Source organism: Megalobrama amblycephala, linkage group LG1 (assembly GCF_018812025.1).
Source record: "Megalobrama amblycephala isolate DHTTF-2021 linkage group LG1, ASM1881202v1, whole genome shotgun sequence".
NCBI lineage: Eukaryota > Metazoa > Chordata > Actinopteri > Cypriniformes > Xenocyprididae > Megalobrama > Megalobrama amblycephala.
In genome coordinates this window covers 33653861-33668198 of record NC_063044.1, presented here as the reverse complement: position 1 = coordinate 33668198, position 14338 = coordinate 33653861, and positions in this window count along the sequence as shown.

The following is a 14338-nucleotide window of genomic DNA, read 5'->3' as shown; positions in this document are numbered from 1 at the left end:
GCTTTGAATCACCACATGGTGTAGGCAATTAGAAATTAAAGGTTTTGTGTGTAGAGTTTTGCAGTGACAGTTCAACAAATCTGACTGTGTCAAAACAGGGGAACAGGGTTTATAGTTTAGGGAAATGGGTGTGCTTTTTGATAAATGGCGTTATGGTTTTGAAATTTTAGTTCAAAGGCCTGGTTATTAGGGGAAGGTGTGGGGAGGGTTTTTATTCTCCCAATAAGGCAGCATCCATTTAATAATTTTAATAAATATAATCATTTACACTCTATTATTGTATCCTGTTAATGTACAAAATACTGACGTACAAATCTGCCAATATAAAGTATAGATAGCATCTAATTACTATTATCTTATTGCAAAGAACCAGCAGTTATGTCATTCTCTTGGGATTATTTAAAATGCTGATAAGTGTATACATTATTTTTTCCCCAACAACATGAATACAACTCTGAACTGTAAACTCAGTTTTCTTAGTTGCTTGAAATGTTATTTCAGTCTGTAATTGTCTTGCAATGAATATTTTTCTTGTAATGACTATATTTTGTTACAGCTCTACATTTACATAATACCTTTTTAACGTTTTTCTATGAATTGTACAGTGTTTTATAATGCATCCCAGCTACATAGATTAATAGAGTATTAATAGAGTATTAATAGATTTATCTTTGCTATTGACGTCTGTGGCGACCAGGGCGGGCGAGAGCCGTGAGGGAACGGCGCGAGGCCGGTGGCGCGAGTGTTAATGAGCTTCACCTGGGAGGCGCACCGGCCTTGAGTCCCTCACGGAGGAGCTCCGGGAGCATAAAAGGAGGAGCGACTACAGTGAAGGACGAGAGAGGACCAGGCCTGGACTTTATTTTATGTTTTATTATGTTTGTGTGGCCGGCAGACGTCCGTGAGGGTCTGCCGGCATTACTTTCGTTTTGTATTTGTTTATTTATATATTAAAGTTTTGTTTGAACGTTCGCCGGTTCCCGCCTCCTTCTTCCCGTATTTACGAACTACGTTACATTGGTGCCGAAACCCGGGAGGAAGGAGGGACATGCTGTCGAGGAGCCCTCGCTGCTGAGGGGGATCGCGGTGCTGCGGAGTTCGGGCAGCGCGGGAGTGAAGACCGCGAGAGGCTGCCCGAGGCGGTGGTGCTGGAGCCTTGTGAAAGGTGGGACGGAGACCCGGATGCCGTGCTCCTGGGACGAGGTGGGATGGCTGCCGTCCTGGACCTGGAGGGAGCGGAGGAGTCGCCGCCGTTCGCCGTGGGCCGGAGCCTGCTGCCGTCCGCCATAAAGGGGAGGAGCAGGGAACGGGGGACTCACTGCCGGCTGCCCTCAGTCCGGAGGAGCCATCGCCGGCCGCCAGGAGGCGGTCGAGGATCGGGCCGTCCACCGTGCGTCCAGTGCCACCGCATGGCACCGCGAGGAAGAGCCTCCCGGCTGGCTGAGGACCGAGCGGCAGTGTGTCTGGGAACCGGACCAAGAATTTTTTTTTCTCTCTTTTTCCTCTCTCCCCTCTCTCGTTCTGTCGCTCCCCTTGCTTCCGTCTCCTTTCTCTCGTCTCGTCTGTCCTTACCCCCAGGTGCTGCGGCCGCCGAGACAGGCCCGGGGGGGAGTAGAGCGCAGTCTCGGGAGTACCCCCCGGCCTGCGAGGGGCGATGGGGGTATGTGGCGACCAGGGCGGGCGAGAGCCGTGAGGGAACGGCGCGAGGCCGGTGGCGCGAGTGTTAATGAGCTTCACCTGGGAGGCGCACCGGCCTTGAGTCCCTCACGGAGGAGCTCCGGGAGCATAAAAGGAGGAGCGACTACAGTGAAGGACGAGAGAGGACCAGGCCTGGACTTTATTTTATGTTTTATTATGTTTGTGTGGCCGGCAGACGTCCGTGAGGGTCTGCCGGCATTACTTTCGTTTTGTATTTGTTTATTTATATATTAAAGTTTTGTTTGAACGTTCGCCGGTTCCCGCCTCCTTCTTCCCGTATTTACGAACTACGTTACAATGTCCTTCATTATTTAAGATAAATTCATTGTAGATGCATGACAGAAATAAAGTCAAACTGGTTAGTAACTGGTTAGCTGGTAATGCTTTTTATGGAGTTGTTTAATCAGATCTTGAGAGATTTCATGTCTTTTATCTTCATGTGATTTCATCTAAGGCAGTGGCTGGAAGTCAGTTGTAGTTCTTGTTTTTCTTCTCGACTCTTTTTTCCATTCTTTTTGTTTCACTTTCCTTCAGTGATTCTGCTTTTTAACAGCAGGTGTTAACACTCATTATGATCAGTAACACTCATTATTAACACTCAATCATCGCTCAATCACATAATTGTCTCATTAACTTAAACACTGTTTCAGTGTTTTTTGTAACACTCTGTAGTGTGGATTATATAAAAATTACACATATACATATATACACACACACACACACACACACACACACACACATACATACATACATACATACACACACTATATATATATATATTTCATTAGCTCATCAGGGCTAACCCATGTGGGACCTCCATGGAAACTGAGTACAAAACTGGCTGGGCCTCAGTTAGACAGCCCAGGTCTAACTCAGTTTGGGCTCCACTATGGCTGTGTTGGTGCGTAGCATTTGACCATTTTAACTTGCTGAATCAAGGCAGCCTCAACGGGATCGTTCCTCTTTGAGCGGCAACAGTGTGTTCTGTACAGCTGATGAAACCTCTTTGGTTGTTTTTCGTGTTCCTCTACAGTAGGGCTGCACAATTTATCGCACAATACGAAAAGAAAAATTTGAAATTGCGCTTAAACACTATTCTTTGTACGATCATGAAATCGCAAAGGTTGCTTTTTTTTTTTTTGTGCGCAGCTTGTTAATGAAGTATGGCTCCAAATGCTAATCCATCTGAAAACACTGCGAGTTTGAGTCACTTATAATGTACATTTGAAAAAGCAACAACCGTTTATTAACATCTTGTCCAACAAAAGACAACATTTAATAACATGTTTTTAATCCAAACTCACTTCATAACGGCAGTTGAGTGTCCTTCTGTGAGATGATGTGGCTTCTTACACAGAATAAGGCAGTTGTGTGTTAAGTTAAAATGTTTATGTCAAGTTAAAATGTTTACATTTGCATGAACTGGCTGCATTTCAACATCAATCAGGCTAAAAAGGAAGAAAATCATTCAGGTAAAAAGAAAAAGACTCACAAAGGCTGGAGGGTGAGCAGTCATGGTCTCATCAGTAGTAAGGGAGCCCCATCATGATCTGCCTCTGAGTCACTCTGGTACACCTCATCATCCTCATCTGGATCAGGCCGGCTGGGCTGAACCACTTCCTACTTGGAGAGGAGTGCTTTGAGAGGTCACTGAGGGAGAAGCACAGACATGTCTAAAGTCCCCCCGACCCCACTCCAATACAGCATTGAGTGTTGACTTTTAGTAATTTCGTTGTGCTTTTTTGATTGTATTAGTTTTTTTTTTTTTTTTGCCAATTAGGTTTAATTCAATTCTAAATTTCAGTTCTAGTTTAAGTTTAGTTTTTATTTATTTCCAGCTAATAATTTTAGTTGTTCAACTTATTTAAGCTATTTCAATTTATTTTTTCAGTCTATTTGGGATGCTCAACGTTAACCGACAGTATGAAGTTAGACCAATTAATTGCCTACAAGTTAAACAGTTTAAAAAAAAATTTAAGTAATTTTTTAAAGTATAATAATCATTCAATATATTTTAAAACATTTGCTGGTTAAAGTATAGGCTATAATCTGTAGTTTTGGGGAAAAAATATAAGGACAGTTTTTATTATTACATCCAGAAATAATGTAAAATACTGTTTACAAACCTAAACACAGATAAACATAACTAAAAGCTATTTTAGTTTCCCTTACTCCACAACAAATACTTTAAATTAACTGGTATTCAGAACAGTAGAAGAATGAAAAAACAAGTAGGCCTATTATCATCAAGTCAAAACTAAATCATTTAAAATGAAACTGAAACAGAAATAGGCGTTGGGCTCCCATAGCCTACCTCTCTCATTCGGCATGAATCCAAATGTTTTATTATTCACAAAGTATTTGGATGCTAAACTATTATTCATTATGTAAACTAAGTGGTGTACTTCACTTGTGTTCCAATATTCACGCAAAAAAATGTCATCCTTCACATCAACAAAAATGTGCTTGTGGTCACGCTGAATGGCACACATTGTACTATGCTGGACTATTTAAATTGAGCAGTTTAACTTTTATATGTTTGTTTGACTATTTTATTTTGATAATGAACAGGCTGTGATGTCAAGTTAGCAATGCTAGAGCAGAACGTGCAGATCGCCGCACACACACACACACACACACACACACACACACACACACACACACTATATTGCCTAAAGTTTTGGGATGCCTGCCTTTATGTGCACATGAACTTTAATGACATCCCATTCTTAATCCGTAGGGTTTATTATGGAGTTGGCCCACCATTTGCAGCTATAACAGCTTAAACTTTTCTGGGAAGGCTTTCCACAAGGTTTAGGAGTGCGTTTATGGGAATTTTTGACCATTCTTCTAAAGCGCATTTGTGAGGTCAGGCACTGATGTTGGCGAGAAGGCCTGGCTCACAGTCTCCGCTCTAATTCATCCCAAAGTTGTTCTATCGCGTTGAGGTCAGGACTTTATGCAGGCCAATCAAGTTCCTCCACACCAAACTTGCTCATCCATGTCTTTATGGGCTGTGCTTTGTGCACTGGTGCGCAGTCATGTTGGAACAGGAAGGGGCCATCCCCAAACTGTTCCCACAAAGTTGGGAGCATGAAATTGTCCAAAATGTCTTGGTATGCTGAAGCATTAAGAGTTCCTTTCACTGGAACTAAGGGGCCAAGCCCAACCCCTGAACCCCCACACCATAATCCTCCCTCCACCAAACTTTACACTTGGCACAATGCAGTCAGGCAAGTACCGTTCTCCTGGCAACCGCCAAACCCAGACTCTTCCATCAGATTGCCAGACAGAGAAGCGTGATTCATCACTCCAGAGAACACGTCCACTTTGTTATGATACCTCTAACAGTTGACAGGGGAATATTTAGTAGTGAGGAAATTTCATGAATGGACTTATTGGACAGGTGACAACCTATCAAGGTACCATGCTTGAATTCACTGAGCTCCTGAGAGTGACCATTCTTTCACAAATGTTTGTAGAAGCAGTCTGCATGCTTGATTGTAAGTTAGGCGGTGAATGTAACAGAATTTATATCGACCAAAATCTTGACAGCATGCAGATTACAGTTATAAAAATATTGTGTGCTCTTCATATAAGTTATGAGAATTACACATTATAATAACTTTAATAACATTAAACAAACATATAATGCTTTAAAACAAGCTACCATCAACAATTTATGAAAGCCATGAGTTGATTAAAGTCATTTCATATCATCATATTTAAATGTTCATAAGAGTGTTATAAATGTGTTTGTTCATAAGTGAGGAATGCTATTGTTTAATGCAGTATGTCAGGTTAATTAAGCTTTTATTTAGGGGTAAATATTATGAGTCAGAGTAAGACATATCAAATGTCCCTGGACAACATCAAATGCCAATAGGCTATATACTGTATGTAGTGTAACTGCAGTGATCAGTTCATCAAGGTAAGCTGATCAAGTGTACAAATAATAGATATTGACCTACCTTGGAATCACTTGTGTTTTCATCACGTTCTTGTCGCTCTTACAGTTTTTTTTTACAGACGCTAAGACACATTTCTTAAAGGATTAGTTCACTTTTAAATAAACTTTTGCTGATAATTTACTCACCCCCATGTCATCCAAGATGTCCATGTCCTTCTTTCTTCAGTCGAAAAGAAATTAAGGTTTTTGATGAAAACATTCCAGGATTTTTCTCCTTATAATGGGCTTCAATGGGCACCAGATGGTTCAAGGTCCAAATGACAGTTTCAATGCAGCTTCAAAGGGCTTTAAACGATACCAGACGATGAATAAGGGTCTTATCTAGTGAAACGATCGGTCATTTAAAAAAAATAATAAAAAAAGTTTACGTTTTATAAGCACAAATGCTCGCCTTGCTCTGTTCTGGGATGCGCGTTCAGGACGTCACATAATACGCAATTACGTTAAAAAGGTCACGCTTGACATAGGCGGAAGTACAGAGTCGGTGTTTACAACTTGAACGTGCAAATACTAACCCTGCGTCTCAATCAGCTCCCTAGTTCCCTAGGTCGTGAATCAGTATATCATGAAAGTGAATGTGGCTGATTCCCTGATCAGTGCCGTGACTACTGAACTAGGGAGCTGATTGAGACACACGGTAAGTCAAACGCCGTTTACAAAAAAAGGTAAAACAACTAATGGTTCTTCCATCCTGTGTTGTCAGTGCCATCAGACTGTCATACCCTTCTCCATCAGAACAAAAACACCTCTAAAGGGGGTCGCACACCGGATGCGCAAGCTCAATTTTGACTCGACTCCTGATAGAAGAGCTTCACAATGGGAGTGTTTTACATCAACAGGGAAACGTTACATATGCTTTAATATTTCGCACTGAGGTTAGTGTACATGGAAAATGGCCGCACAACAGAGCAAAATGAAAGAAAAGGCTATGTTTATTATACATTTTTAGACTTTATTCAAGCTGTTAAACAAAGTGTAAAACTAATGTATCTTGCAGCACAGGGTGAAGTCAGTATGTACATTAACGACGATTTGAGAGAAATATAATATACATTTAATGTAAAACAATGTATATGGCGCTCTGTGGCGCGGCAGGATTTTGAGTCGTAGCTGGGCGCCGCGGACAGGCGCCGAATGTCGCCGCCGGTGTGTACACTCATAGAAAACAATGCGTTCGCATTTTAAAGACGTGGAGCGGTGCTGAGCTTCGCGTCCGGTGTGCGACGCTGTTGCTTAGTAACGGTGGAAATCCATTTTATCCGGTAATGCAGCGAGATGAAAACAGGGACTCACCGACTGATTCTAATGGCGGGATCGAAATGGTCCAGTCGTGGCAGCATTGAGATTCTTCCTCTGTTGGCAATGGTTGGCATTTGCCACATGTGCACCACCACGTCACCACGTCTGCCCGATGCTGGAGAGGTGTGTGTCGCCGCAGCAGTCTCTTCCATCTGCCTAATTTCTTCCTCTGTGTATTCCGGTTCAAAAAGGTAGGGCAGGGTGAAAAACTCATCTTCTCCTCGTCCAACATTGTTGTTTTACCTTTTTTTTTGTAAACGGCGTTTGACTATAGTATATAGTATATAGTATTTGCACGTTCAAGTTGTAAACACTGACTTGGTACTTCCGCCTATGTCAAGCGTGACCTTTTCAACGTAATTGTGTATTACGTGACCTCACGAATGCGCATCCCAGAACAGAGCAAGGCGAGCGTTTGTGCTTATAAAACTTTTTTTTTAAATGACCGATCGTTTCGCTAGATAAGACCCTTATTCATCGTCTGGTATCGTTTAAAGCCCTTTGAAGCTGCACTGAAACTGTCATTTGGACCTTGAACCGTCTGGTGCCCATTGAAGCCCATTATAAGGAGAAAAATTCTGGAATGTTTTCATCAAAAACCTTAATTTCTTTTCAACTGAAGAAAGAAGGACATGGACATCTTGGATGACATGGGGGTGAGTAAATTATCAGCAAAAGTTTATTTAAAAGTGAACTAATCCTTTAATACTTAGGTCACTTTTGCAGAACTCTTCACACAGTGAGCACAACAGAAGTCTATGGGGGCTAAACTGAGGATAAATTATCATTGCTTTGGCACAAAATGCATTCAATGACTACATCTCTCAAATTTCATGAATTCTTTTCTCAATCAGACACAACAACTGCCAAAACTCTTTGTACGTACAGGCCAATTTGCACATGCTTACATACTGTTTTCAAAACTTAAACTTATGTTCAAAACAATAACATAATACAAAACTGAATAAGGCAGCAATTTGCCACATTTCTACAGTAATATTGTAATGAAATATATGCTGAATCTAAAAAATCAAATACTATCAAAGCAATTAGATGAAACTGAACACCTACATAAGCATTAGTTTTTCAATTTCATTATCATCCATTCAAAGAGGAAAACTTCGGAATAATTTTGTACTGTTATGTAAACAAGGTTCATGTAACAAACTGCAGTGAATTATAAACAATAGACAGTGTTATTCTTGTTCTGTTAAGAAATTTTACAAAAGAAAACATTGTATAATGATACCTGATGTTAGTGTTTTTAGGTCAGTATTTTATGACTGACAAAGTGTGTTTGCTGAGTGAAAACCTTTGCTAGTGCTCTGGAAGAATGAGTTGATTTGAGACATGAATGAAGTGTTTTGGTAGATTTAGTGCATTTTGAATGTGAAATTAACTGCTGTGCCAAGATGAAAGTTGATTAGGAGAACTTTGTGAAGAGTTTTGAAAAATTGGCCTAAGTATTGAGAAATGTGTCCTAACGATTGTAAAAAAAACTGTAAATGCAGATCGTATGACCTCCATATTCAATAAAAACTTTGTGTTCGCTATCGACGTGTCGAAAAACTAATATTTGCAGCGTCTCTCTTCTCTGGGAGAGTCAACGGCTCTGTTCTCTGGTAGTGTTGCGATGTGATTGGCAGTCTACGGTCTTTTTTTATTGAACAAATTTCACATAAGGCAGTCTACGGTCGGAGCCTATAGAGCAGGGATGGGCAACTCCGGTCGTGGAGGGCCAGTGTCCTGCAGAGTTTATCTCCATCCCTGATAAAAACTCACTTGCCTATAGCTTTCTACTAATTCTGAAGACCTTGATTAGCTGGTTCAGGTGTGTTTGATTAGGGTTGGAGCTAAACTCTGCTGGGCAGTGGCCCTCCAGGACTGAAGTTGCCCATCCCTGCTATAGAGGGTATGCACGTGACGTCACCGTCGACTTTAAGCCTCGTTTACACTGCACGCGTGTGCGGCTCCGGCAAGGTTTTGTTCAGTGCCCAAGGAAGTCGACCGGAAGTTGAAGTCGGCCGCGTGCCGCCATCTTGTAGCAGAACTTCACTTGCGTTAGCCATCCCATTGACTCCCATTCATTTTGGCGTCACTTTGACAGCAAATAACTTTACATCTGAGGCGTTTTAAAGACTCAATTTGTCCATTATTTATTTCTAAAGATACACGAAAATGTATAAAGGGCTCCATTACCTTCTATGTTACATTATGGCCCTGTAGAAACAGTTTTTGTAAAAATAGGCTAACGATTGCGTCATAACCACTCGACTCTCTGTCGCACAGTAGAGAAATTACCGTACAGACAGGAGGAGAAGCTCGCAGGCAATAGTATGCATTAACTTAATATGGCGTACTGGCGTTACATTTTAAAATACTATACAAAATAATTAATCAGAATACTTCTGCTCACTCACGCCAAAGAACTCCCCGCTCAAGCTCGCCGTCTCTGCAAGATTAACGATGGCAGTTTGCACGCACAGCTACTAGAAGATTTACATCTGTCAGACAGGTTGCTGACGTCATCAAGCTTAGTTTGAGTCTGTGCGTCAGAAACGGAAGTGCTAAAAATCGCTAAAAATGGGCTTCACTTGTCTCAATTGAGTTCCAATGGGGTCGCTGTGTCCATTTCTTTTACTGTCTATGGTTTTGTTCCGTCCTCTCAGCGGTGTCAACTCCACCAGAAGCGTTTCAGAAGCGAAGCGGCTGGATTCACGAGACCATGAGATTTGCCTGTCCAACGTTGTTTTCGTTGATTTTTTTCATGTTTTTAATGGCGAAATGGTTATATTTTGCCCGGTTTAATTGTGTTTTATGCCATATTTTATTTTGCTGTAGGCATACAGATGAAGTTAATACACTTAAAATTCCAGTTATGGACAACAAAAACGGTCCGTGTACAACATACAATCAGGGTATCTTCCGTTCATTCATGTTTTGATTTGATATTGAAATCAGAAAAATGAGAAAACCACACTTTTTTTCGTTTTTCATTTTTAAAATGAAAACGAAAAAACAAAAAACTGGCTTGATTTTTCTTTTTTGGTTCTGGGGTTGGAAACAAATAAGCAGTTTGAAAATTCGATCTCTACATGTGGGCGGGAATGAAATGCCTCTTTCCACTGATTGGTCAACCAGACTTCAAACCATGTCGTCATCAGTTGTTCATCGGTTCTGCTCAACAGAATAAAAGTCCCTCGCTCTACAGCTGTACGGATTCTTAACGCGTTTATTCTACATTTAATATCTTTCTCATCAAATACCCAGACTATTGAATGGCTTGACACAAATTGTTCGAGTCGGGGCTTAATTCTGTGTAGACATTAATTCATCATGAGAAATATTAGTTTATCTCATAAATATTAATTTACTTTGCAGCCTCACACAACTACCCCCAGCCTACAACTTTGAAACATTGAGTGTAAAAATGTCTTTTGTTTTAGACAACATGGGATGGATATGAAATGATAGATAGAATAGGCATACTATTCATAGCCTATTTTGTTTCTATTTTTTTTTCATAGAGAAGTGTAGGACATGTCAAATGTCAAATATTCAGTTATCCTTGTGTATCATATATATATATATATATATATATATATATATATATATATATATATATATATATATATATATATATATATATATAGGCAACATGCTATTTTTTCCTTTTCTTAAAGTTATAACTTTTAAGGCAATATTTTAGATTATAGAGATCCAATTGATATATTCTTGAATGAATCAGCGTTTTGAACGAATCGCTTAAATAAATGACTCAATCATTAACACAATGACTTGCTGACACCTACTGGCGACATTAATTTCATAATCCAATTATCGTTTCATTTTGTCATTTAAAATTTTCTGTATTCAAAATGATGTGTAAAACATTAATATCATTACATTATGCAACTTTAATTCCTACACATATACTGCCCTCTCTGAGCAATCTAACAACTCATAAATCTAAAAGCAACTGCAGGTGGTGCTTCTTTGACACCTCAGCAAGCCTGGTTGATACTGATTTAATTGGTAACAACCTATAGCGTCATATTATTCTAATTTAATTGACTAAATTTAATAACTTAACATAAAAGAAAGCATACATATTTAATAAGATTAGGAAAAAAAAAAAATCCCAAAATCCCCTGAAAATCAATTAAATCAATTACAGTTAATTTCTGACACAGACAGATGACAATAAATAGGCTATAAAAAATACTCTTTATCTCATTATTGTTAGTGTTATTTCAGGGTTTTGATATATAGCCTAATATTGATAAAGTATAATTGATATCTTCTTAAGAGAGCACTATAATGGTTATTTTTTAACACTGTTTTAACATTTTTCCCTTTATTTATTTTACTTTTTTTAAATGTGTGATAGCCTATTTCAAATTGGCATAAACGAGTTCACCTCCGTCATCAAATCATCCAATTCGCATTTTAAGTCCATATAGCACCGCTTTGATGAACTAATAACATGTAATACATTTTCATATCTGTCATATTTCAAATTCATCCCATGTCCAAAACTCAGGGTGTTGTCTAAAACATAAGTTATGACTGCTGCATAATTACATCGGCTACTGATTTGCACTTTTTTATTCAATGTATGCCTATACATTCGCTGCCCAGTGCGTTGAGCAGCTTTTCTAGATTTTTATAGTTGGTCACTTCAATAAAACAGGCAGTGTGCTAAAGTTGTAGAATGGGGGTAATTGTGTGCAGCAGCAAAGTAAATTAATATTTCAATAGAACGAGATTAAATGTAGAGTAAACGCGTTAAGAATCCGTACAGCTGTAGAGCGAGGGACTTTTATTCTGTTGAGCAGAACCGATGAACAACTGATGACGACATGGTTTGACGTCTGGTTGACCAGTCAGCGGAAAGAGGCGTTTCATTCCCGCCCACATGTAGAGATCGAATTTTCAAACTGCTTATTTGTTTCCAACCCCAGAACGAAAAAAGAAAAATCAAGCCAATTTTTTGTTTTTTCGTTTTCATTTTAAAAATGAAAAACGAAAAAATGTGCAGTTTTCTAATTTTTCTGATTTCAATATCAAATCAAAACATGAATGAACGGAAGAGGTATGGGTATCGTTCTTTCATTTGTTTTTGGTTTCACACAGGAAAACGAAAAAAACGAGAAAACAACTCCTTTTTTCGCTTTTTCGTTTTTTTAGAAAAACGAAAAAATTAAATTATGACTTGATTTTTGGTTTTCCCGTTCTTGCACGGAAATCAGAAAAACCACTTGATATTCCGATTGGGTCCTGTGGGTGGTGCTAAATCTGATTGGTCATTGTTTTTCAAAATAAGAGTTTTCCCAACACTGTATTTTTTAGCCTCTAAAATTAAGTCTATATGCATGCTATTTGTCACCCAATTATTTGGCTTCACTGACTGAAAAAATCTATTGAAATAGCCTAAATGTAAACATGTTCACGCATTGACAGTTGTCATACAAATTTAAGTAATACATTTATTCTTTGTTTTAGATGTTTTTATTAACTTAAATTCTTATGAATAATATATTTTTTATAATGTCTATTTGTTATTTAAGGCCTGTATGCACATATCGGATTTAGGGGGCAGGACTTAGGGGGCTGGGGGCTTGAGTTTATGTTTGGGCCCTACTTATGCTACAAACATCATAGATGTATGATGTATGGAGTAGCACAAATTACACAAAAATTTAAATATGCTTTGAGGTTCCTAGAACAAGTAATATGCAACATGCCTTTAGTCAAAGTAGCGGTAGCTAATAGGCCTATTACATCGTCATTATAATACAATATAATGCAGGATGTGCTCACTTGGTTGAGAAAAGATCAAAACCAAGAGAAAGAGAAAACTGTATTTTTAAATCCATTGTTATAGCTATCTGTCCTCTTATGTCAGATTCTTAAATTTAGTCAACAAATTCACGGTTGTTGTAGGCCTATTTTTAAAACGCAAAGTTGAACACCATTTTAAATTGAACTAGGCTACCGAATGCTGCGCAAAAAAATAAATAGCCTGTGACGATTTTTCAGATTTTTATGGCTTTTTGCCCCTTTATTAAACATTTAAAATATTCACAAATTATTATGGAAAAATTTAAGCTTTTACTGGTGTTCTAAGGCCAAATTATAACCTGGAAATGATATTTTTCCTGCAGTGCTGTATGAGAGGAGCCATAGGCTATATGTCTCTGGAACCACAGCCTACAGAAAGGGGATTTATAGGCTAATGATAATAAATGTGTCTGAAAAAATAACGAGGCATTTTAATTTAATTGTTTATTAATAAACTATTGTTTTCTAAATCAGGGTCGGCTAAAAACATATCTCCATCTCCGCTGTTAAGCGGATGCGCCTTTAGAGAAAAATACGGATTACATAAGGTATTAGATTTCGATTCGAATTTGTTCGTTTTAAAGTGGACATTTCAAGCTTTAGCCTACATAGGCTGTTTTGTTTCAGTTCTCGCGCTTCAGTTCACGGAGATCATGAAACCGCGCCTGATTGTTATTTTATTTTATAAAAGCACAACGTTTTCTTGTTGAGTTTACACAAATAAAAGTAGTTGCAAATAATGTATTATTTTCTTTATGACCAGAAATGATAGAGTAGCCTATTTAAAGTTTTTTCCACTGTTGATAGGAAAATGCAAGTGTTCGCGTCCGCGCCTCCCTGCCATGCAGTTCGAAATCCACACTCCACACAAACCCTTGGATATGCGTCAAAATCTTATGTTTATTTGTAATAATCTTAGCCCTGTATTATTATTTTCTAACCTGTATTTTGAATGACATTTGAGGAATTGCTTTGTTCCTTTTTTGGATAAAAGCGTCTTCTAATATGTAGCCCAATAAATGTTGATGATGATAATTATTATTATTATATTCGTATACGGACCCCAAACACACCGCGTCTTCTAAGTCAGGTGACTGTAAATGCGCAAAAACTTTCCATTGCAGTTTTGCGAAATATTCCTTTTTCGAATTGCCTAAAAAACACCTAATGCGAAAACTTTTTTTGCGATAATGTTCAGAGAACATCAATTCACCGGGGCCTCCCCATTTGAATAAAAGACATGATATTAATAATTATAATAATAATAATAATAATAACAATAATAAGGAGAAGAAGAAGAAGAAGAAGAAAAACAATGACACTGTTAAAAATAAATAGTTGCAACCATAAAGGATTTGAAAAAGTTTATTTTGAAGTCCTAATACGATCTCTCTCATTTTAATAAAAATCAATAATATGATTGATGGTTAATTTGTAGGCTACGTCACATTGCTTTACAGAGAATGATCATTTTCTATAAATTTGTTCACTAAATTATGTGCTCTCGAGAGTTTTCAGCGCTCTCTC